This window comes from Suncus etruscus, chromosome 3, assembly GCF_024139225.1.
Source record: "Suncus etruscus isolate mSunEtr1 chromosome 3, mSunEtr1.pri.cur, whole genome shotgun sequence".
In the NCBI taxonomy this organism is placed as follows: Eukaryota; Metazoa; Chordata; class Mammalia; order Eulipotyphla; family Soricidae; genus Suncus; species Suncus etruscus.
Window position 1 is genome coordinate 9,761,223 of NC_064850.1, and position 22,104 is coordinate 9,783,326.

General features: G+C 40.6%; 1 pseudogene; it reads right to left on the bottom strand.

The window, feature by feature from the left end:
• LOC126003942 (60S ribosomal protein L7-like) overlaps nucleotides 1–22,104 on the bottom strand; it is a 129,034-nt pseudogene that overhangs the window by 71,164 nt on the left and 35,766 nt on the right.

Below are 22,104 nucleotides of genomic sequence, written 5' to 3' on the forward strand. Positions count from 1 at the left end.
CAGGTGGGGGGCAGGTATTTGGAAAGGGGTCATTGGTGGTAGGAAGGTTGCACTAGTAAAGGGGGGGGTGTCCTGTTTATGACTAAAACCCTACTAAGTCATGTTTGTAATTATGGTGTTTAAATAAAGACTTTATATATTTAAAAGAAAAGGAAAAAAAAACCTTATCTTTGATTCACCAAAAAAACAAACAAACAAAAAAAAAAACAACAGAAAAAGTAACTTTGCTATCAGTCTTTTTGCCAGCCCTTTAGTCTTTGGAGATGTAGGAAGTGAGGTCTGATAAGATTCTGAATGACCCACGGATGCTGAATGGATACCACCACCCCCCACTTTTCAGCCTCCCACTGTTCTACCAGAAGAGTAAGAATTTGACATCCTAGCAATAGACTCTTAGCTACTTGGAAATTCCCAAGCAGAACAGCTTTGGGGCAAAAAAAAAAAAAAAAAAAATCCTTTAAAACTAACTTTGTGAGAACAAAGGGTATACTTACCATTCTGGGGTCATCCACGTTCCACTAGAGATGTATATTTTCTTCCTTGTGCTTTATGGGATTTCCCCCATGCCCTCATCTTTGATTTCCTAAATAAAAATATTTTACGTAATTATCTTCTCTATAAAAATGTTTTCCTGCTACAATAAGACAAAAGCTTGATCCTGGGAGGAGATGAGATCTGACTTTTTTTTTTTATTGTTTCCTTAAAATTATTTTTTTGGGCCTCTTATACTGGCAGACTGGGGGTTAGGGGGGTGCTATAGGATGCACTTGGGGAATGTTGTTGGAGGAAGTGGACGCTGGTGGTGGGATTGTCTCTGATTCACAATTTACAATGGGTTCAATAAAATTAAAACAATATTTTTATTTGAATCATTGTGATTTACAAAGTTATTCATAGTTGAATTTTAGATATATAATGTTTCAACACCAATTCTATCATAAGTGCCAACCTTCCTTCACCAATGCTCCCAGAGTCCATCCCATACCACCGCCACCACCACCACCACCACTTATCCCAGTCTGCCTGACGCTATAAGTGGCACCTTTTTAAGTTTGGTTGTTAAAGTTTAGGTCTCCTTTTTCATTGTTGTTGACCTTGTAGCTTGGATATTTAGTTCTGGCCTGTTTTTTTTTTTTTGTTTTTGTTTTTTTTGGGCCACAGCCGTTTGACGCTCAGGGGTTACTCCTGGCAATGTGCTCAGAAATCGCCCCTGGCTTGGGGGGACCACATGGGACGCCGGGGGATCGAACCGTGGTCCGTTCCTTGGCTAGCGCTTGTAAGGCAGACCTTACCTCCAGCGCCACCTTCCCGGCCCCTTTTTTTTTTTTTTTTTGGAGTTCTGGCCTGTTTTTAACATCACCAATGCATTTCATTCCCTGTGGCTCCAGTCTCCCATTATTTCACATCTGTCTTTCTCCTTCTCCACTCAATTTCTTTCCTTTTCCTCACTATGTTCTGGGACCAAGAGTGTTCTAGATAACCCCATTGCATTCTTTCATAGCTATTCTAAATACCACATATAAGTGACATCATTCTTTTTCTGACTTTAACATAGTATCTTCCAGTTGACATCCATGTTGCAGCAAATCACATGATTGCATCATGCCTTACATTTATGTAGAATTCCATTGTATATATATACCACATCTTCATGATCCACATCTGTTGTTGGACATCTAGGTTGATTCTAACTATTAGCTATTGTACTGAGTGCTGCGATAAATAGCAGTGTGCTTACATCCCTTTGAATGAACTTTTTCTTTCCTGGGGATAGATACCCAAAAGTGGAATTGCTGGGTCATATGGCAGCTCAATTCTGAGGTTCCTGAGAACCTTACACATTGTATTCCATAAGGATTGAACCAAAAAACATTCCAGTCAGCAGCAGATAAAAGTTCTTTTTACATGACATCCATGCCAACAAAGATAGTTCCCTATATTTTTTATTTGTACCATTCCAGAACTCACCGGTGGAAAGTTATGTGTCATTAGGGCACTGATTTCTTTAATTCTCTCTTTCTCTCCCCTCTCCCCCCAAATTCAGATGAGGGAACTGAAATTCAAAGGAGATATATGTCAGGCAGAGAAGCAGAGGACTGGGGAATGGCAAGACTGGGACACAAATCCAGGCTTTTTCCCCTGGAGGGAGATGCTCTGGAAGCTGAATCAGTTATGAGTGGTCAAAGAGGAGGCGGGATGGGATTTGGGAGAACATGTTCATAGCGAGTGCACCTATCTTTGCTCATTCTCCTATGATCGCCTGGTTGAGCATCAAATATATCGTAATAGCAATAACTAATATTTGCTCTACACCATGTGCCCAGCATATGGCAAAGAATGCTAGGGAAAAGGAATCTGGGCCTGACTCATCTTCTGCTATTTACAACAATCAGATCACATAAGGATTATTATCCTCATCATCGCCAACATCCAAGATGATTTAAATAAAACTCGGAATAGGACAGGGACTGACTAAAATTCAAATCCCACCCAAACAAACAAACCCTTTAGTCACTGGGTCAAAATCAACCCCCACGGCATCGACTTGTCGCCATTCCTGACTAAACTGTAGGACTTCCCCTTAGAGCTGTGAAATGTTTTTGTTTGTTTGTTTGTTTTTTGGTTCCTACATCTCCCCTACTGATCATGGAGATGTGCTATCTCACACTGCACAAGGGAAAGTCCCACCAGGGAAGTCTCCAGCACTTGGCCTGGCTGGGCTGCTCAAAGTTTACTTTCAGGGGCCAAAGTGATAGCGCAGTGGTAAGGCATTTGCCTTGCATGAGGCTGATCCAGGATGGCTGGTGGTTCGATTCTTGACATCCCACATGATCCCTCAAACCTGCCAGGAGCAATTTCTTTTTTTTTTTTTCTCCTTTTTTTTTTTTAAATATCTTTATTTAAATACCTTGATTACAGACATGATTGTAGTTGGGTTTCAGACACATAAAGAATATCCCCCTTCACCAGTGCAATTTCTAAGCACAGAGCCAGGAGTAATCCCTGAGACTCACTGGGAGTAGCCAAAAAATTCACTTTCAATAGGACCCCTGCAGCTCCTGCCCCTCTCTCTTTCCTGCCACTTGCTAATATTCAGAAGTCTTGTGTTGTGCTGTATGGAGATCAAGAATAGAGAGATCATGAGAGAGTGGGGGATAGCACACCCAACATCCTAGGAAGGTTTTCTAGTGTGTTTCTGGGCAAGCTCATTATCTTTTGTTCTACAAACTGCCACCTCCTGTCAAGGCACAAGACACAGGGCACATAATTTAAAACAATGAACAGATATCAAAGAGAGGATTGACAGGGACTCACAGTTTAAACAACTGTGAGTTGTTTAACAACTGCCCCACAGGAGCTCCACTAAGGGGAGGGCCTTTCTCTGGTTTGTTTGCTCCTGCAGCAGGAAGAAACTTCCCACATCTCCCTTCAGACATTCATGTCTGAGTCTTTATGACTCACTCCAGGCTGGCACCACTTGTCTTTTCTCTGCCTGTAACTAATAGTTGGAGACTGGTAGGGGGTCTGCTCCAAATATGGGGTTTGAGGGGCAGCACAGTTCTTGATGTGTCACTGCTTGGGTCTCCCCAGAAGTGGTAATCATCCAAATAGTAGTGTGATGGTGACAATGTTGATAATGAAAGCCATGGATGGCTGAGGAATGGTGGCCTGTCTAGTAAGGATTCTCCAGCTTTGGAGCATGTGTGGTTTAGAATAGGAGGCAAAGCAGACCTGATGTCCAGATTGGAGGAGAACTTGGGTCAAGGAAAGCACCTGGTTATGGTCAGCTAGAATGAATGGGGTTCAGCTTGTCATTGAAGATGGCATGAACCCTGCCTCAGGCTTAAGATTCCACCTTCTAAGGTGCCCAGTTAACCTTCATGCCAAGCCTCTTATAATTTTCCCCAGGATATTCCAAGAGAACCACAATCCGGAAAAGGCTGAGAGACTCTGGCCTCGCAAACTTCACTAGAATGTGACCTTACAAGTTTCTGATTCCCAGAAATCAGGTAACCTTTGCCAAATACTTGTTAACCACCTCTGATGTCAGGCACCACAGGGATCTCAAGGGAAAGAGAACATGTTCCAGGATTAGAGAGACAGCTCAGTACGTTGGGATACATGCTTAGCAAGCAGGAGGACTGGGTTTGATACTTGGCACCACATAGCTAAGAGCAATCTCTGAGCACCAAATTGGAAATTACCCCCCCCCCCCCCCATAAAAGTTAAGCATTTCCCAGTTTCTCCAAAGTGCATAGTTTCTCTCCAGTGATCACTTTCCTCTCTGAAGAGAAAAGTTGCCGTTGGCTGAATTAGACATTATTGACTTCTTATTTGCTGCCCCACCTCTAGCAGGTGGTTTCCATTCAGCAGTTGTTTTCCCTTTGCTTCCCCTGCAATCATTCCACAAGAAGGGCAGTCCCTGCCTCTCCCCAGGCACTATGGCTTCCTTTCCACTCTCTCTCTCTCTTTTTTTTTTACTTTCACCCTTTCAAATAGCCCATTGGCTGCATGTGTTTCTCTGTGCCTATGTTCTCTGCTCTGCAGGATATCTGTCACACAAGAGGCTTCACTTTATCTTTCTTTCACAGAACACACATGTGAACCTGGCATTTCTACTGTGGAAATCCCTCTGTCTCCTTTTACTCTTGTCTAAAATGGAAGCCTTGGCTTTGCAGAAAAAAAACCTACATTCACCTACAACCTAAACGTCACAGCCATTTGTTGAAAGCTCACTCGCTACTCACAGCTGGAGAGTCCCCAAGGGACTTGTAATATTGGTGAAATGAAGCAGACCCATGTGAAATGATTTGAAAACAAGAGAACATGGTGAGGTTGTCATTATTATCATTAGGTGCCCAAATGCGTGGTGATCTAAACAACTATTGATATCAGCAGCAGATGTTCATGCATGTCAAGAACTTAGGCACTTTTCATGGAAATCTCATTATAAATCTGTGAGGTTAGTATTTATTGATCCCATTTTATGTGCCAACAAATTGAGTCCCAGAGAATTGAATTATTCTGTGGGTTCCCTATAGTAAGATCACCTAGCTGACTTCAACTCTAAATGTTGTATATTGAAAGTCCTTAGAGGATGATTCAAAGCACCTACCTTAAAGGTGGTGGGCTCCAGGAAAAAAAAAAAAGCAACTGTTTTGCAAGCATGAGGCCATAACTTCAAAACCTGGTGTCACCCAGGTACACTGATTTTTTGTCTAGGACTGTAAAATCACCCTATGCACCATACCTCCAACTCCAGGTGAACTAGTCTGAATCAGGGTTGCACATGAAATAATCCAAAAAAGGCTGTGGGTGAAACACATATAGCCTGGCAGTCTTTTACCTCATATGGAGAGCAAGCTGCCTGACAGAACTGCCATTTTTATTGAGTATAGAGATCACCCCTGGGTGGGGTAGTAAGGACTGTGTAAGGACAGATAGCTCAGGCTATCCTGAGCCAGTCCCACCCAGGTTTACAAGTAAGATAATTTCTGTTTTGAAGTAAATCCAAGTTATAAACAAATATACAAAGGAACCAGGGATGATCTTTGTTTTAGATAAAATAAGGTGTAATCTAACATAGGACCAGGAGAATCACAATGGCATGCTTACTTTTTGTTGCACAAGCAGGTGTGTGCAAATACCACGGTGAAAGTGTGTACCTTCTATTGTCTAGCACTCCAAGGAAGATAAGCAGCAAGCACTAAGGCCAGGAGGCCCAAGGTGCTTCCTAATAAGCACTGCAATCAGAATGTGACTGCCTGTGATCATGTAGACAAGTTCTACAACTAAAGTGTGTGAGACCCCGGGTGCAACTTAGCCAAGCATGTGCAACCCAATCATTGCAAAACCGGCAACATAAAAGGGAGAAGGGAAAAATTAAGTAAGTACAATCCCCATTCTGTACTTAATCATAATCTATAAGCTCCACAAACAGGATATTGAAGCGTTCTGCTCATGACTTTTTCTGGAGCTGTTTTCCCAGAGTTTATTGAGCATGTTAGCAAGGCGTCTTCAGGGGCCAGAGAGATAGCATGGAGGTAAGGTGTTTGCCTTTCATGCAGAAGGATGGTGGTTCAAATCCCGGCATCCCATATGGTCCCCTGTGCCTGCCAGGGGTGATTTCTGAGCCTAGAGCCAGGAGTAATCCCTGAGCACTGCCGGGTGTGATCCAAAAACCATCAATTAAAAAAAAAGGCATCTTCAGAGTAAACAGTTAAAAATAATTTTATATCTGGGCCCAAGAAAATAGTTCAAAGGACCTGTGTTCTACCCCCAGTACCAACAGGAGCAACCCCTGAGCAGCACAAGACATAGCCCAAACACCAAAACAAAATTTTTATTATTAAATATAATACCTATCATATTGTTAAATAACATTAAAATAAATTATATATAATACTGTAACTATCATTGTCTTACTTGCTGTATCTCTATATGTATGGACATAAAGACCTATAGAAAACCACCATCAACAAAACAAGACAAAACAGTCTGTTTCCTGTTAGATGTGGGGAAGATGTTGGGTGTTTGGAGATTGGGCAGTCCAAGTGAGGCCTAAATAGCCTGAGAACTGAACTTGATGCTCAAGGTTCGGAGGGAATAAAACAGGCGAGGAGACAGGAGAGAGAGTGCATGTGGAGACTGGTTTCCATCCCTAGCATCATAGCTCCTGGAGTGACCCCCAATCATGGGAGTAACCCTTCCTGGTGTGACCCCAGAACACAACCAAAAAAAAACACAAGAAAATAAAAAATACATAACAGCAAAAATAAAAACACCACAGCAATAACAAATCTCACGCACAAATTGCTTCTCTTTTGGATGCTTGAAACCCAACTTTTTCTTTTTCTTTCTTTCTTTCTTTCTTTCTTTCTTTCTTTCTTTCTTTCTTTCTTTCTTTCTTTTTTCTTTCTTTCTTTCTTTCTTTCTTTCTTTTCTTTCTTTCTTTCTTTCTTTCTTTCTTTCTTTCTTTCTTTCTTTCTTTCTTTCTTTCTTTCTTTCCTTTCTTTCCTTTCTTTCTTTATTTCCGTCCTTCCTTCCTTCCTTCCTTCCTTCCTTCCTTCCTTCCTTCCTTCCTTCCTTCCTTCCTTCCTTCCTTCCTTCTTTCCTTCTTTTCTTTCTTTCTTTCTTTCTTTCTTTCTTTCTTTCTTTCTTTCTTTCTTTCTTTCTTTCTTTCTTTCTTTCTTTCTTTCTTTCTTTCTTTCTTTTTCTTTCTTTCTTTCTTTCTTTCTTTCTTTCTTTCTTTCTTTCTTTCTTTCTTTCTCTTTCTTGTTTTTGGGCCACACCCAGTGACGCTCAGGGGTTACTCCTGGCTTGGGGGAACCATATGGGACGCCGGGGGATCAAACCGCAGTCCTTCCTAGGCTAGCGCAGGCAAGGCAGGCACCTTACCTCTAGTGCCACCATGCCGGCCCCGAAACCCAACTTTCATTCCTTGTTCAGAACTCCTGTCCTGGCTCACCTGTAGGGTCCCAGTTTATCCCTTTTCTTCTGTGTTGGTGTCTTTCACAAAACTGTGGGGTCAGAGGGTAGGCACTGCCTTTCTCCTTGTTGTATCCCCAAGTGATCCTTGAAAATAAAAGCACGTTGAAGTGAACTGAAATTAGCAAGTGTTCTGTGCCAGTTATTCTTAAACATTTATTTTTAAATCTTTATTTTTTTTATCTGCTTCTTATTGTGATGCTTTTTGGAAAGTAGTGAAGCAGGAAGAACTGGGTAGAGAAAGCCCTGGGTGCCTATAAGGGGGAAATGAATGTGGTGCTATCATTTGTTTTTTAAGCCCTCGGTTCGATCTGTCCCAAATTGGGTTCTCTTTCTTACTAATATACTTTTTTTTTTTAATGTGGTGTGGGGGGAATAAATAAAGTTGTATTTCCCCCATCAAGTCAGCCTGGAGGGTCTGCTGCAAAGAGAATTGAGCAGGAAATATTCAATTTTCTTGGTTTGTTCTGTGGGTCCTTTGCTCCAAGACACTGTTTAGTGCATGGAGTGAAGTGGAAAATGAAGAACAGGTGGGCACTCGGCTGTGAAAAGCTCTAATGGCTTCAGCACCCCTTTGGGAGGGAGGGCAGGCTCTTGCTAGCTCTCAGGACCAGCTCTCTTCTAGTTCAATGGACTTTGTTTTTGTAATGGGAATTGAATTCCCTTGAGAAGGAATGGAGGAATGGCACTGCCTGCTGCAAATCCTGAGGGGCTGCAGCGTTCTTAAAAGGAACCAAATCCTCCTGAAAGGGGCTCCAGTGCTTGGAAATTGCTAATTTCCTGAAGAGCCAAGGGAAGAGCTTGGGAGACCTTGTAAGCTGGGTGATGTGGAGGTTACTGAGTCCAGACAATGGAGCTGAGCTCATTTCTGATAGTGGAAAGGGTGAACTGTGGCTTGATGAGGATTCAAAACTTGGGGACCCACACTGAATTTCCAGGGAAGCAAGACAGTGAATAGATCTCTTTCAAGTTCACTCTTTACCGCCCACCTCTCTCTTTCTCTCTCTGTCTCTCTCTCCTCTATCACCTCTCTCTGTCTCTCTATCTCTCTGTCTCTCTATCCTCTATCTCTCTATCTCTCTGTCTCTCTATCCTCTCTCTATCTCTCTGTCTCAGTCTCTCTCTCTCTCTCTCTCTCTCTCTCTCTCTCTCTCTCATTTTTGGAGCCATGCTTATTTTTGAATCAGAGATGAATCCAGGTTCTGTGCTTAAAACTCATCCCTGGCCATGGGATGAGTCAACTTGGGTCAGTTGAGTGCAAGACAACCATCTGAACCTCTGTACTGTCTGTCTAGTCTCTTCTTCAAGCTCTTTTGAAAAACTATTGTTTTGAAAGAATGAGAACAAACAGTGTTGGTGGGGATGTGGAGAGAAAGGAACTCATATCTACTGTTGGTGGGAATGCCATCTAGTTCAACCTTTATGGAAAGCAATATGGAGATTCCTCCAAAAACTGGAAATCGAGCTCCCATATGATCCAGCTATACCACTCCTAGGAATATACCCTAGGAACACAAAAATATAATACAAAAACCCCTTCCTTACACCTATATTCATTGCAGCACTATTTACCATAGAAAGACTCTGGAAACAACCAAGATGCCCTTCAACAGACGAATGGCTAAAGAAACGGTGGTACATATACACAATGGAATATTATGCAGCTGTCAGGAGAGATGAAGTCATGAAATTTTTCTATACATGGATGTACATGGAATCTATTATGCTGAGTGAAATAAGTCAGAGAGAGAGAGAAAAACGCAGAATGGTCTCACTCATCTATGGGTTTTTAAGAAAAATGAAAGACATTCTTGCAATAATAATTTTCAGACACAAAAGAGAAAATAGCTGGAAGTTCCAGCTCACCTCAGGAAGCTCACCACAAAGAGTGATGAGTTTAGTTAGAGAAATAACTACATTTTGAACTGTCCTAATAATGAGAATGTATGAGGGAAATGGAAAGCCTGTCTAGAGTACAGGCGGGGGTTGGGTAGGGAGGAGGGAGATTTGGGACATTGGTGATGGGAACGTTGCACTGGTGATGGGTGGTGTTCTTTACATGACTGAAACCCAAACACAATCATGTATGTAATCAAGGTGTTTAAATAAAAAATATAAAAAGTAAACAAACAAACAAACAAACAAAACTATTGTTTTGGTGTGGGGGCCATATCCTTTGGTACTTGGGGTCTACTTCCAGATCAGTGCTTGGGGTTACTCCTGGAGCTGTTTGGAAGACCATGTGGTACTGGGGATGGAGAGAGAGAGAGAGAGAGAGAGAGAGAGAGAGAGAGAGAGAGAGAGAGAGAGAGAGAGAGAGAGAGAGAGGAGTTAAATGCCATCTCCAGAGGGGGGAGGGAAACCGAGGACATTGGTGGTGGGAAATGTTTATGTGTCAAGGGTGTTGTACATTGTAAATCTAAAACTCAATCATGAATGTTTTGTAATTACAGTGTTTAAACAAAAAGTAAAACAGAATAAGGCCTTGATTGGACTGAGAGGCTAGGAAAGGCTATCTACCAATAATAACAGTGTAAAGGAACAATAGTGAATGCAGACACTGTGTTCACTTCACTTTGGACCTGTGCTAACAGGTGAGAACTATATCTTCTGTTTTAATCATAATAAAAATTTAGTCTTTGTTAAGTCTCTTCTTCCTCTATTCTGCCCTCCAAGGTTGTCCTGCTACTGGACATTGAATCAGGAGAATGGAGAAAGGGTGAAATGAAGAAACAGGAGGGTAATAGAGAAGTTCTTTCTGTTGCTGCTGTTGTTGGATTTTGTGTGTTCAGGTCACACCTGGCATTCTTGGAGCTACTCCTCATTCTGTGTTCTGGACTCACTCAGAGGTTGAACCCAGGCCTTTTGAATATAAAGAATGTGCTCGGCATATTGAGATATTTCTCTGGCCTGAGAAAGGCTGTTCTTGCTGAGCCCTTCAAAATTCTCTTCTACTGGGAAGAATGTTGGTACTGAAAAAAGTGTAAATGAAGGTTAAAAACTGAAGTGAGATGAATTTTCTTTGCTAGGTCAGCCTATATAACAAATATGAGATAGGGAAGAAGAAAAAGTAGAAAAAGAATTGTGGGTTGGGTGTTAAGTAGAGCTCTCAGATAAAATAAGAATACCAGTTTTATTTGGATTTCAGATGCACAACAAATACTCTTTTAGAATAATGTCTGTAGTATTTCAGTGTGTACCAAATATTGCAAAGGAAATCATTATACTAAAAATGATTTGTTGCATATCTGCTGATTCAAATTTAACAGGACATCCTTTTCTTTTGTTTGTTTTATTTTATTTGCTAAATCTAGAAGTATATGGAAAATGTTTTGTGAGATGCTTAGAATTGAGATGTTGGAGCAGTTGGCGGACGGAGGAGGGTAGAAGTCTTAGGCAGAAAAGGCTCTAATAATTTTTAGAGAGTTGTGATGGGTAACCAATTGGATCCCTTGTTATTGAAGTGATAATAGGATCAGAAAACTAAAATATAAAATAAAACTATAAAATACATTTGGTTTTAGAGCTGTAGTCTTCAACTGTTACTGAGTATAGCACAGCAATAGGACATTTGCCTTGCATGCAGCCGATCAAGGATGGATGGTGGTTTGAATCCTGGCATCTCATATGGTCCCCTGTGCCTGCCAAGAGCGATGTCTGAGTGCAGAGCCAGGATGCACCACCGAGTTTGACACCCCCCCCCCCAAAAAAAAGAGTAACTGTGTCTGGAATACATATACATTATTGTATATTGTCCTTATAGTTAAACTGGGTGGACAGCATGTTCTTTGTTCTAAAGGTGAAGAACTTAAGGCTCCATGATTAAATAACTTGCTCATCGTCATGTAGTAACTAGTAGAAGTGGGTTCTACATTTAAATTCACTTGAAAATCTATACTTGAAACCCAAAGGTTAGAGTCCCAGTTAGGGGCTGCTTGAGTGATAGTTCCATGACCAGCACCTCCCCACCTGTCAACTGTGATCCCAAGAGCACTCCATTGGTTCCCAGAACCACTGTGAAGTGGTGCCATCTCTGATGCACCACAACCAATTGTGATCTCTGATGACACTACAACCAAATGTGGGCAGTCACTGGCCCATCACCACACATCACAACAAAGAAAAGGGAAAATGTAAATCATAATAAAAATACTCAATGCGGATGTAAATGAATATATAATCAACATATGGCCAGACTCCACTCACTTTTCAGTTGAAGAAATAACTCTCTGGTGAACAGATTTACACATAATGAGTGGCAGAGCAATTCTAGCATCTTGACCCTCATCGGGGATTGAGAGCTCTAGGGGACTGCTGCAGAGAGTACAGAGCAGGTCCCATATTTCCCCTTTATTGCCACTCTCCTGTGGCTTCCAATACTCCCCACTTCTTCCTGCTTCCTACTCATGCATTGATCCATGACCCATTTCTACGGGTTCCTGCTCTGAGCCAGCTGCCACAATTCCTGCAAGAAGTTAGCTTATAACAGCCCAGGGAAGATCAGCCATGTCATTTCAGGGGAGGATATTAAAGGTAGTGGAAGTCTAACAAAAAAGGATGTGCCAGGTTAGACATTGTAAGTTCTGGCCACAGGGCAACCTTGCAAGTTAGCATTGCTTTGGGACATTCATGATGGTCCTGCTGACTATCTGCTCTAATTCTTTCTTTCTTTCTTTCTTTCTTTCTTTCTTTCTTTCTTTCTTTCTTTCTTTCTTTCTTTCTTTCTTTCTTTCTTTCTTTCTTTCTTTCTTTCTTTCTTTCTTTCTTTCTTTCTTTCTTTCTTTCTTTCTTTCTTTCTTTCTTTCTTTCTTTCTTCTTTCTTTCTTTCTTTCTTTCTTTCTTTCTCTCTCTCTTTCTCTTTCTTTCTTTCTTTCTTTCTTTCTTTCTTTCTTTCTTTCTTTCTTTCTTTCTTTCTTTCTTTCTTTCTTTCTTTCTTTCTTTCTTTCTTTCTTTCTTTCTTTCTTCCTTCCTTCCTTCCTTCTTTCTTTCCTTCCTTCCTTCCTTCCTTCTTTCCTTCCTTCCTTCCTTCCTTCCTTCTTTCTTTCTTTCTTTCTTTCTTTCTTTATTTCTTTCATTCTTTCTTTCTTTCTTTCTTTCTTTCTTTCTTTCTTTCTTTCTTTCTTTCTTTCTTTCTTTCTTTCTTTCTTTCTTTCTTTCTTTCTTTCTTTCTTTCTTTCTTTCTTTCTTTCTTTCTTTCTTTCTTTCATTTTTTTTTTTTTTTGCTATACCTGACAGTTACTCTTGGCTCTATGCTCAGAAATTACTCCTGGTGGGCTTGGGGAAACCATGTGGGATGCTGGGAATTTAACTTGGATTGGCGGCATACTAGTCAAATGCCCTACCTTCTGTCCTAATATCACTAAAGGTCCTCTGTTCCCACTCTTATGAGTTTAGCTCTCCATCTCCTCAGCCCCAAATCTGATCGACTTTGGTGCTGATGATTTATAGTAACAAAGTTCAAAGAGAGAAGTGCAAATCAAAATGCCAAATTATTATTGTATATGAGGTATACGCTAAGCTGACTTCAGCCTGGCCAGTGACTTCTCTCTCACGGGGAGGCAAGATACATAGGAAGTCAAATATGTTTGACTGTTTGAAACATGTGGGATGAGAGCAGAGAAAGTTGGGTGGGAAAGACAAGAAGTTAGACAGCATTAAAAGTTAAGGTCTTAGGCCATCACTTCCACCTAGAAGTAATGCTTTCCCCCAAAACTAGACCTACTCCCCAGCAAATCAGGCATATTTTCTTCTTCTGAGTAAGGAGATAGGTTTGAGGAGGAAATAGACCCCATACCCAAAAGAAGGTAATGAGTGCAGAGAGTTGAAGGGATTCTTTTAGAACATATTTTATAACCAGCAAGGAATGATGAAGTGCGCCCCCATCCCCATCCCATCTAGACCTATTCTAGTGATGGTGGGAGTAATTTCCAGCACAGGGGCAGAGAATATGTGGCTCTCTGGATGGAAAGAGGTGAATGGAAAAAGGAAGACCATGCCTAAGGAGCCATGGCTTTTGGTAGAGAATACAGCCAACACAAAACAGTCCAGTAGGCAGGTAACTGGGTAAGAAATACTCTAGCCTTCCTTTTTTTTTTTTTGTTTTTGTTTTTGTTTTTGTTTGTTTTTGTTTTTGGGCCACACCCTGTGACGCTCAGGGGTTACTCCTGGCTATGCGCTCAGAAGTTGCTCCTGGCTTCTTGGGGGACCATATGGGACGCCGGGGGATTGAACCGCGGTCCGTCCTAGGCTAGTACAGGCAAGGCAGGCACCTTACCTCCAGCGCCACCGCCCAGCCCCCTAGCCTTTCTTCTTTTCTGAGCCTGTATGTGCTGGCTATAGGCCAAGAATATCTGGAAGTCTGAGGATTGATTAGATATATTGAGTGTCAGTAGAGGGTTAGATACTCTGAATGCCTAAGGGCAGGAACAAAGAGGTGGGGAAGGTTGAGAGAAAGAGCTCCACATGGTTCTGCAAATATTGTGCCTCTTCTTTCCTTTGCCTCCTGATCAGCCTACCAGTTTCTTTTTGAAACATTCTAGACTTCCTTCAGTCTGATTGCACAGATTCTGCCTGTTCCAGTAGCAATGTTCTCCCTAAAGTGACTCTAGGTATTTCTGTTCTTATCAGTTAAGTGATGAATTTATTCATGTAATTTCATACTCTAATTTTTCTTCTTTTGTCATGGTGTTTAGCGTTGGGAGAGGGTAGATATCTCACAGGGGCCTCCCTAACCAAGATAATTCAACTTTACTGAGTAAAATAGTTAAGAGGGCAAAAGAATTCAAGAGCATCCAGGACTCTTTTAAACTCTCTTGTGGGACCAGAGATTTAGTAATGCAGATAGGGTACTTTCTTGCCTTGCATGCAGTTGGTCTGGGCTTGATCATTAACACCACATATGATTCCCCAAGCCCATCAGGAATAATCCTTAAGTTCAGGACAAGAGTAAGCCTGGAGAACCACTGGATGTGGTTCAAAAACAAAACAAAACAACATTTTCTTTACTTGCCTTTACCGGGAGTGTTTGTGTTTTTAAAGATGACTGTTACATATAGGAGATTTAAGATCCACAGGGATGTCTCTCCAATGACAGAATTTTAGGTAGTAATGGAGGGTATAAGGCTGTGAATAATGCCTTACCCCAACAGTTGTTCATGCCCTAATCTCTGGAGCCTGTGAAATGTTATCTTATATGAAAGGAGGACTTTGCAGATGTGGTAAAATAAATGACCTTGATATGTGGAGATTTCCTAGTTTATTCTCTGGAATAACAAGCATTTTAAAGAAGGCAGTAGGTGAAGAGAAGCCTAAAAAGGAGGCAGAAGTTGGATCCGTGTTTTTTCTTTTCTTTTATTTAAACACCATGGTTTACAAAGCTGTTCAAAAGACAGTTACTTCTGGCATTTGATGTTTCAATACCAATCTTATCATGAATAAAACATTTTTCTCCATCATTGACCCTAGTTTCCATCCTCCCCTCTAAATGTCCTTTGGCAGGTGTGGATAACTCATTTAATATTTCTTGTTACAGCTTAACAGTAATTTAATTATCAAAAAAAGTTTATTAAAAGAAAATATGTGGGGCTGGAGAGATAGCACAGTGGTAGGGCATCTGCCTTGTATGCAGTCAATCCAGGTGGTTCAAATCCTGGCATCCCATATGGTCCCCCAAGCCTGCCAGGAGTGATTTCTTTTTATTATTATTATTATTATTATTATTATTATTATTACTATTATTATTAATATCTTTCTTTAAACACCTTGATTACAAACATGATTGTGGTTGGGCTTCAGTGATGTAAAGAACACCCCCCTTCACCAGTGCAACATTCCCACCACTGATGTCCCAAATCTCCCTCCTCCCTATTCCACCCCCTCCTATACTCTAGACAGGCTTTCTATTTCCCTCATTCATTTACTTTGTTATGATAGTTCTTAAAGTAGTTATTTCTCTAACTGCACTCATCACTTTTTGTGGTGAGCTTCATATCGTGAGCTGGAACTTCCAACGCAACTCTCTTTTCTGTCTAAAAATTATTGAAAAATATCTTTTATTTTTTTTAAACCCATAGATGAGTGAGACTGTGTGTGTGTGTGTGTGTGTGTGTGTGTGTGTGTGTGTGTGTGTGTCTCTGGCTTATTTCACTCAGCATAATAGATTCCATGTTCATCCATGTATAGGAAAATTTCATGACTTCATCTCTCCTGATGGCTGCATAATACTCCATTGTGTCTATGTACCACAGTTTCTTTAGCCATTCATATGTTGAATGGCATCTTGCTTGTTTCCAGAGTCTGGCTATTGTAAATAGTGCTGCAATGAATATAGATGTGAGGAAGGGATTTTTGAATTGTATTTTTGTGTTCCTAGGGTATATCCCCAGGAGTGGTATAGCTGGATCATATGGGAGCTCAATTTCCAGTTTTTGGAGGAATCTCCATATCGCTTTCCATAAAGGTTGGACTATTTGGCATTCCCACCAGCAGTGAATGAGAGTTTCTTTCTCTCCACATCCTGCCAGCACTGCTTGTTCTTATTCTTTGTGATGTACGCCAATCCCAGGAGCATTTCTGAGTGCAGAGTCAAGAGTAACTCCTAAGCGCTGCCAGGTATTGACCTTCCTTCCTTCTTATTTCCTTCCTTCCTTCCTTCCTTCCTTCCTTCCTTCCTTCCTTCCTTCCTTCCTTCCTTCCTTTCTTCCTTTCTTCCTTCCTTCCTTCCCTTTCCTTCCTTCCTTTCTCCTTTCTTTCTTCTTCTTTCTTTCTTTCTTTCTTTCTTTTTTCTTCTTTCTTTCTTTCTTTCTTTTTTCTTTCTTTCTTTCTTCTTTCTTTCTTTCTTTCTTTCTTTTTCTTTCTTTCTTTCTTTCTTCTTTCTTTCTTTCTTTCTTCTTTCTTTCTTTCTTCTTTCTTTCTTTCTCTTCTTTCTCTTCCTTCCTTTCTTCTTTCTCTCTCTATTTCTTTTTCTTCCTTCCTTCTTTATTTCTTTCTCTTTCTTTCTCTCCATTCCTTCCTTCCTTCCTTCCTTCTTCCTTCCTTCCTTCCTTCCTTCCTTCCTTCCTTCCTTCCTTCCTTCCTTCCTTCCTTCCTTCCTTCCTTCCTTCCTTCCTTCCTTCCTTCCTTCCTTCCTTCCTTCCTTCCTTCCTTCCTTCCTTCCTTCCTTCCTTCCTTCCTTCCTTCCTTCCTTCCTCTTTTGTGAGATGGTGCCAGACCTGACTATGATCAGGGACTCTCTCTGACTCTATGGCCAGAATAGTGGTGGGGTAAGTCACATAAAAGACAAGTGCCTTAGGCCCTGTGCTTTCTTTCCAGACCAATTTAGTAGATTTCCTTAGTCCTGGTCTCCCAAGTCTTTTGGGTGACCCTTAAAGGTTGTCAGAAAGAGGACTTTCTGTAAAACTGTTTTATTTCTTCTTCAATTAAGTCATACACACTAAATGGAAATGAAACAGGACTTTGCTTACTATGTGTCTTTAGAGTGAAATGGAAATGAAAAGGCCAAAATCCATCTGCAAGACAGTCTCTTCTGTCAGAAATCAATACTGTCCTCACATTCTACAATGTGCCAGTTCAAAAAGCAAAAACGGTTCCAACTCTCAATTTAACATTTCAAAGCTGATATTAAATTTCAAGATTTTATATCTGCTATTGCCCATTTAGGACCAAGTTATAAATCTGAAGTCTTTCCCCAGTTTATGAGTCTGGCCGTGCTCGATAAAAACTTTCAGAATCAAGCTCGTTAAAGAATCACAAATCTCTATCTTGTGATTTTTAGATACCAACATTCTTTGTAAATAACATCTTCCTGCCTCTATGTTCGCCAATATTTGTAATTTAAAATAAATAGGGATAAAATAGAAATGCCATGTACACTCTGACCACTTGGATGGAAATGACTTTTAGGAAAGAATTCAATGAATAAGATGTCTTCAGAGTGGCATTTATAAAGATGACCATGAAAAGTAAGAAGACTGAATCTTCAATGACAACCACAGTCGGCTGCTGGTGACATTCACAGGGAATGTCAGGATTCTTTTCAGAAGTCTTTTCATCTGGAAATTTTTTTTAAAAAAGGCTCCTCTTCACTCCTTGGCATTTGTTCTGATCTTGGAAGGACTGATTACGTGCTTATCTTTCCCTCTACATGGTTCTGAGGCGAGGAATAAAGAGGTGAATTTCATTCCACATCTGTTTTGGGTGAGTTAGGGTAATTCTTCAGATTTTCTTAAAAATGAAGAAAAGACAAGGAGATAGTACAAGAGTTAAGGTGCTTTCCTTGCATGTGGTTGCCCTTTGCTAAACCTCTCAGAACTGGCAGGCATGGCTCACAAAACAAAACAAAACAAAACAAAAAACAAACAAAAAATAAACCGTAAAAAAGAGATTTTTATTTGAGCAGCATAATATTTGCCTTTATTTTGAGGGGAAACACACCTGGCTCTGTTCAGAGCTTAATCCTTAATTTGGCATAATATGTGGTACCAGAGATAGAACCTTGTATGTCATGTGCAAGGTAAGTGCTTTCCTCAGTATACTATCTGTCCATTCTTCAATTAAATAGAACTCTGAGAAAATTTAAATACTTTTATATGTACCTATGTCCATGTACTTGTGTATATAGTATAATATATGCTAAAGTTAGAAGACAAATGAGAAGATGACAATTCTCAAGTTCAGGAGAGTGGTTTTAGCTCTGAAGAGGAGAGGAATGGGGATGTGATGAGGACAGATAGGAATCCTCTGAAAAATTTGTGCTTTATCTTTTCAAACTTGGTTGTTCACAAATGTTCATTATGTTATTGTTATGTCTTTCTTTACACAACTGTAGGGTCGTCCTTTAAATTTTTTGGTGGGAGGGTCAAACCAGGTGCTGAGGGCTTATACCTGACAGTACCTGGAGAATCATATGTGGTGCCAGGGATGTAAACTGGGTCAGCTAGAGACACAACATGTGCTTTATCTGTTCTACTATCTTTCCGATTATTTGATAGTTACTTTTACATGTAAACTGAACTGTGTGAAGGGATGTCCCTGTAACGGTGTTCACAAGATGATTGCATTTGATTTGGAGTTGAATGGAGAAGATCTGCCGCCACCAATATGAAAAGGCATCATTTAATCTGTGGGATGCCTGAAATGGGAAAGTTGGAGGAGGAATGGATTCTCTCTCTTCTTGAGGTGGATATTCATCTTTTCAAGTCCTGAGGCTTCAGAGATCCTGATTCTGGAATGACTGAACTCAGGACCTTACTGCGACCCCCTAGGACCCTGCCCGCAAGGTGGACTGAGGATCACGAAGTAATTCGTGGGTCACGAGCGGGATCCGACCTAAAAAGGAGGAAAGAGGCTGAGAAAGAAATGAGCTCAAGTCAAGCTGGCTGATCAAGAGCTAAGGTTTATTGAAAGGGGGCTAGTTTTTATAGATGATCAAAATACGGAAGTAATAGTCAGTACTTTTCCATGGCGTCTATAGAAAAGTAGGGGGGTTGTGCAGGATGGACTTTCCAGTTTTACAGCATACCCTTATATCGTACAGACATTTCACAATGGTAGCTTAGCAGGATGTGATCTTATTTTATCAACTCTGGAGATTTATTGGAGCATCTTGTGACTTTTGCTAACTGAACTATGTGGCTGTTCTTTCCTTTAGGCCCATGGGGGAAATGCCACAGTACAGTCTGTCAGATACACAGGCCTTAGGTTTCTCAGGCATCAGAGACTCCATTTTGCTCTCTAAGTCTTATAGCTTCCAACACCTTACAACATTGTCTTCTGCACTTCACCCCAGTTTTTACTCCTATGGCTAGGGCATCACATTATTGCTTCTCTGATTCTTAGGCCTTGGCCTGCTTTTCTGACTTTCCAGGCAGATGGAAGACTTTCCTAATCCAAATCTTTTCTATAATGACTCTCATTTATTTATTGGACTCTCTCTCTCTCTCTCTCTCTCTCTCTCTCTCTCTCTCTCTCTCTCAGATTTATCTCTGCTCAAGGTTGCTCTGCTGTCATTGTAGTGTAGTAGGGACTCACTGTACAAAGCAGGGTAGGATGAAAAGCAGAATGTGTTTTGGCTCTGACCAGTTCAGACAAGTTGCTTGCTTTTTCAAGACTTTTGTAAGTCATCAGTTGAAAATTACATCAAAACCAAAGTTAATAAATCTCATCAAACAATAATTATTTTACTATATTACATGAGTGTTTATACTCATGAAGTTATTCCCCTCTGTATCTGAGTGATAAACATCTGTATAGTGTATATCTCTTCTTTATGACTCTGCACTCAAGGACACATAATGTCCTTAAAGTTGTATACTTTGAGATTATTTACACCATAAAAATTGAAAAATAATACTAATTGGGCCCCCCCAAAGCCCCAATATGCACCAACCATATATTTAAGAACATGTTATTGAATAAATACTTGTCTACTAATAGGCAGAACCCAAATACCTCAATGTCTTCTTGGCTCTAACTTCTTTCTGACCATTCACAATTAACAAAGAAGTCTCACATTCATACTAGGTTTTTAATAACTTCCACAAAACCGAGTCAACAGAGGCAGTAAGCAACAGACACTCAAATATCAACTGTCAAAGTCCCTCAGAGTTTCCCATCAAGGATGCATCCTTTTGTTGCACTATTTCAATGTTGGATGACCATCCTGTCAGATCAAGGTGACAGGGACCTCTGCTTGGTATTCATATTCAAATTCTCTTTCCTTTTCAAGTCCTGACTTGTTCTTTAACTGCTAATTCCCTAGAAGATTTATACCATGGTTTATATAGTATGGGACTGGCAAAGATATGGAATAAAGAAACATAATATGGGAATAAGAAATGGTTGAAGACAACAGAACCTAAGAAAAAGTCTACAGAATAAATGGGAGAGGAAGGGATAACTAAAAGAAAATACTGATAAAATGGTGGGAGGAAGAGGACATTCTTTTTTTTTTCTTTTTTCTCTTTTTGGTTTTTGGGCCACACCCGTTTGACGCTAAGGGGTTACTCATGGCTATGCGCTCAGAAATCGCCCCTGGCTTGGGGGGACCATATGGGACGCTGGGGGATTGAACCACAGTCCATCCTACGCTAGCGCTTGCAAGTAGACACCTTACCTCTAGCACCACCGTCCTGGCCCCGGAAGAGGACATTCTGATGACAGATGTGGTTTGGAGTGTTGTATGCATGAAAGCCTGTCATTAACAGTACTGGGAGTGGTTCAGGGACCCCTGACCATTTCTTGGTAGGGCATTTGCCTTGTATACAAGGCACAATGGTTGTAAGAGTTTAATCCTTTGCACCCAAATGGTTCTTCAAGCCCTGCTAGGAGTAAGCCTTGAGCACCATTAGGTATAGCCCTCAAACCCAAACAAACAAACAAAACCAAAATATAGAGTTTAGGAGTCAGTGAGAACACAAACTGCTGAAGAGTGCTTTTTTTCTGTCATGAGCTCAGGATTAATCTTCAATCACCCCAGGACTGTGCTGGGAGTAGCCCTCGGTGCCACTAGGTGTGGTCCACTCATAACAACAAAGAAATCAATCACACACAACAAACAAGGTTATCTTAAAGTAGAACTTTATTTTTCCCCCTCTCTTCAGTTCTTCTCTAAACTAATTCCAAAACAAATTCCATGAAAAATAGAACTCCCCCCCCACTAAATCCCTTAAAAAAAAAAAGACAGATGGGCTATAACTTACAGTATTTGCCGGCGTATAAGATGACCCCCTAATTTTGCAGTTAAAACATAGGCTTAGGCTTCTATTCGCTGTATCAGACAGAACGTTCTTGTGCTGCAACTGTATGTCCCACAGTGAGTCAATCCCAACAAGCGAAGGTTCAAAGGTTCTACTGTAATAGACTTCCTCTCTGACTCTGGCCAATCTGAGCAGGCTTTTGACAGTGTAGATTCGGCTCCAGAACATTGTCTAATTTGCATGCATAAAAAGCCTGCTTGGATTGGCTGAGTTAGAGATGCAGTCCGAGAAGCTTGGCAGTGATTGGTGCAGGATCGAGTTGGAAAATTCGTTTTGCGGCAATATTCAGACAATTTTCATTTAGTGGCATTTTGAAACATTTTTTGGGATATACTCGGCATATAAGACGACCCCCGATTTTCGGTTGACTCTTTTTTTTGTTTCAAAAGTCGTCTTATACGCCGGAAAATATGGTAAAGAGGAATGTGATGAGCAATTGAAAATTTACTTTTCTGTTTGAATATTGCATCATGTTCAAGTAAGACTCGTTCAAGATGTAATGCTAACATTTTGTAAATGGTTAACTTGTAGTGATCACATGGTTCACGAAAAATCTACCTTCTATTACTTACTTTACACATTGTTTAAGAATAAAAATCAAACCATTTTGAAAGGAGCCAAACAGTTCCATTGTGGTTTAGGAAAAAATTTGCAGTGACAGCAAGTAGATTCAAAAAGAGCTATAACTCAAACAATTTAGATGGAAAAGAAGGCAAATGTGTTCTCGAAACCCATGAGATGACTCAACAAAGGGCTCTGGGGAAGACAGTGGCTCTAATGTAAAAAAAAACATGGGCAGAATTTGAATAGATTTGTGATGAAATGTGAGAGAGGGGGGAAAGGTTATATTTCTTACCTTCCT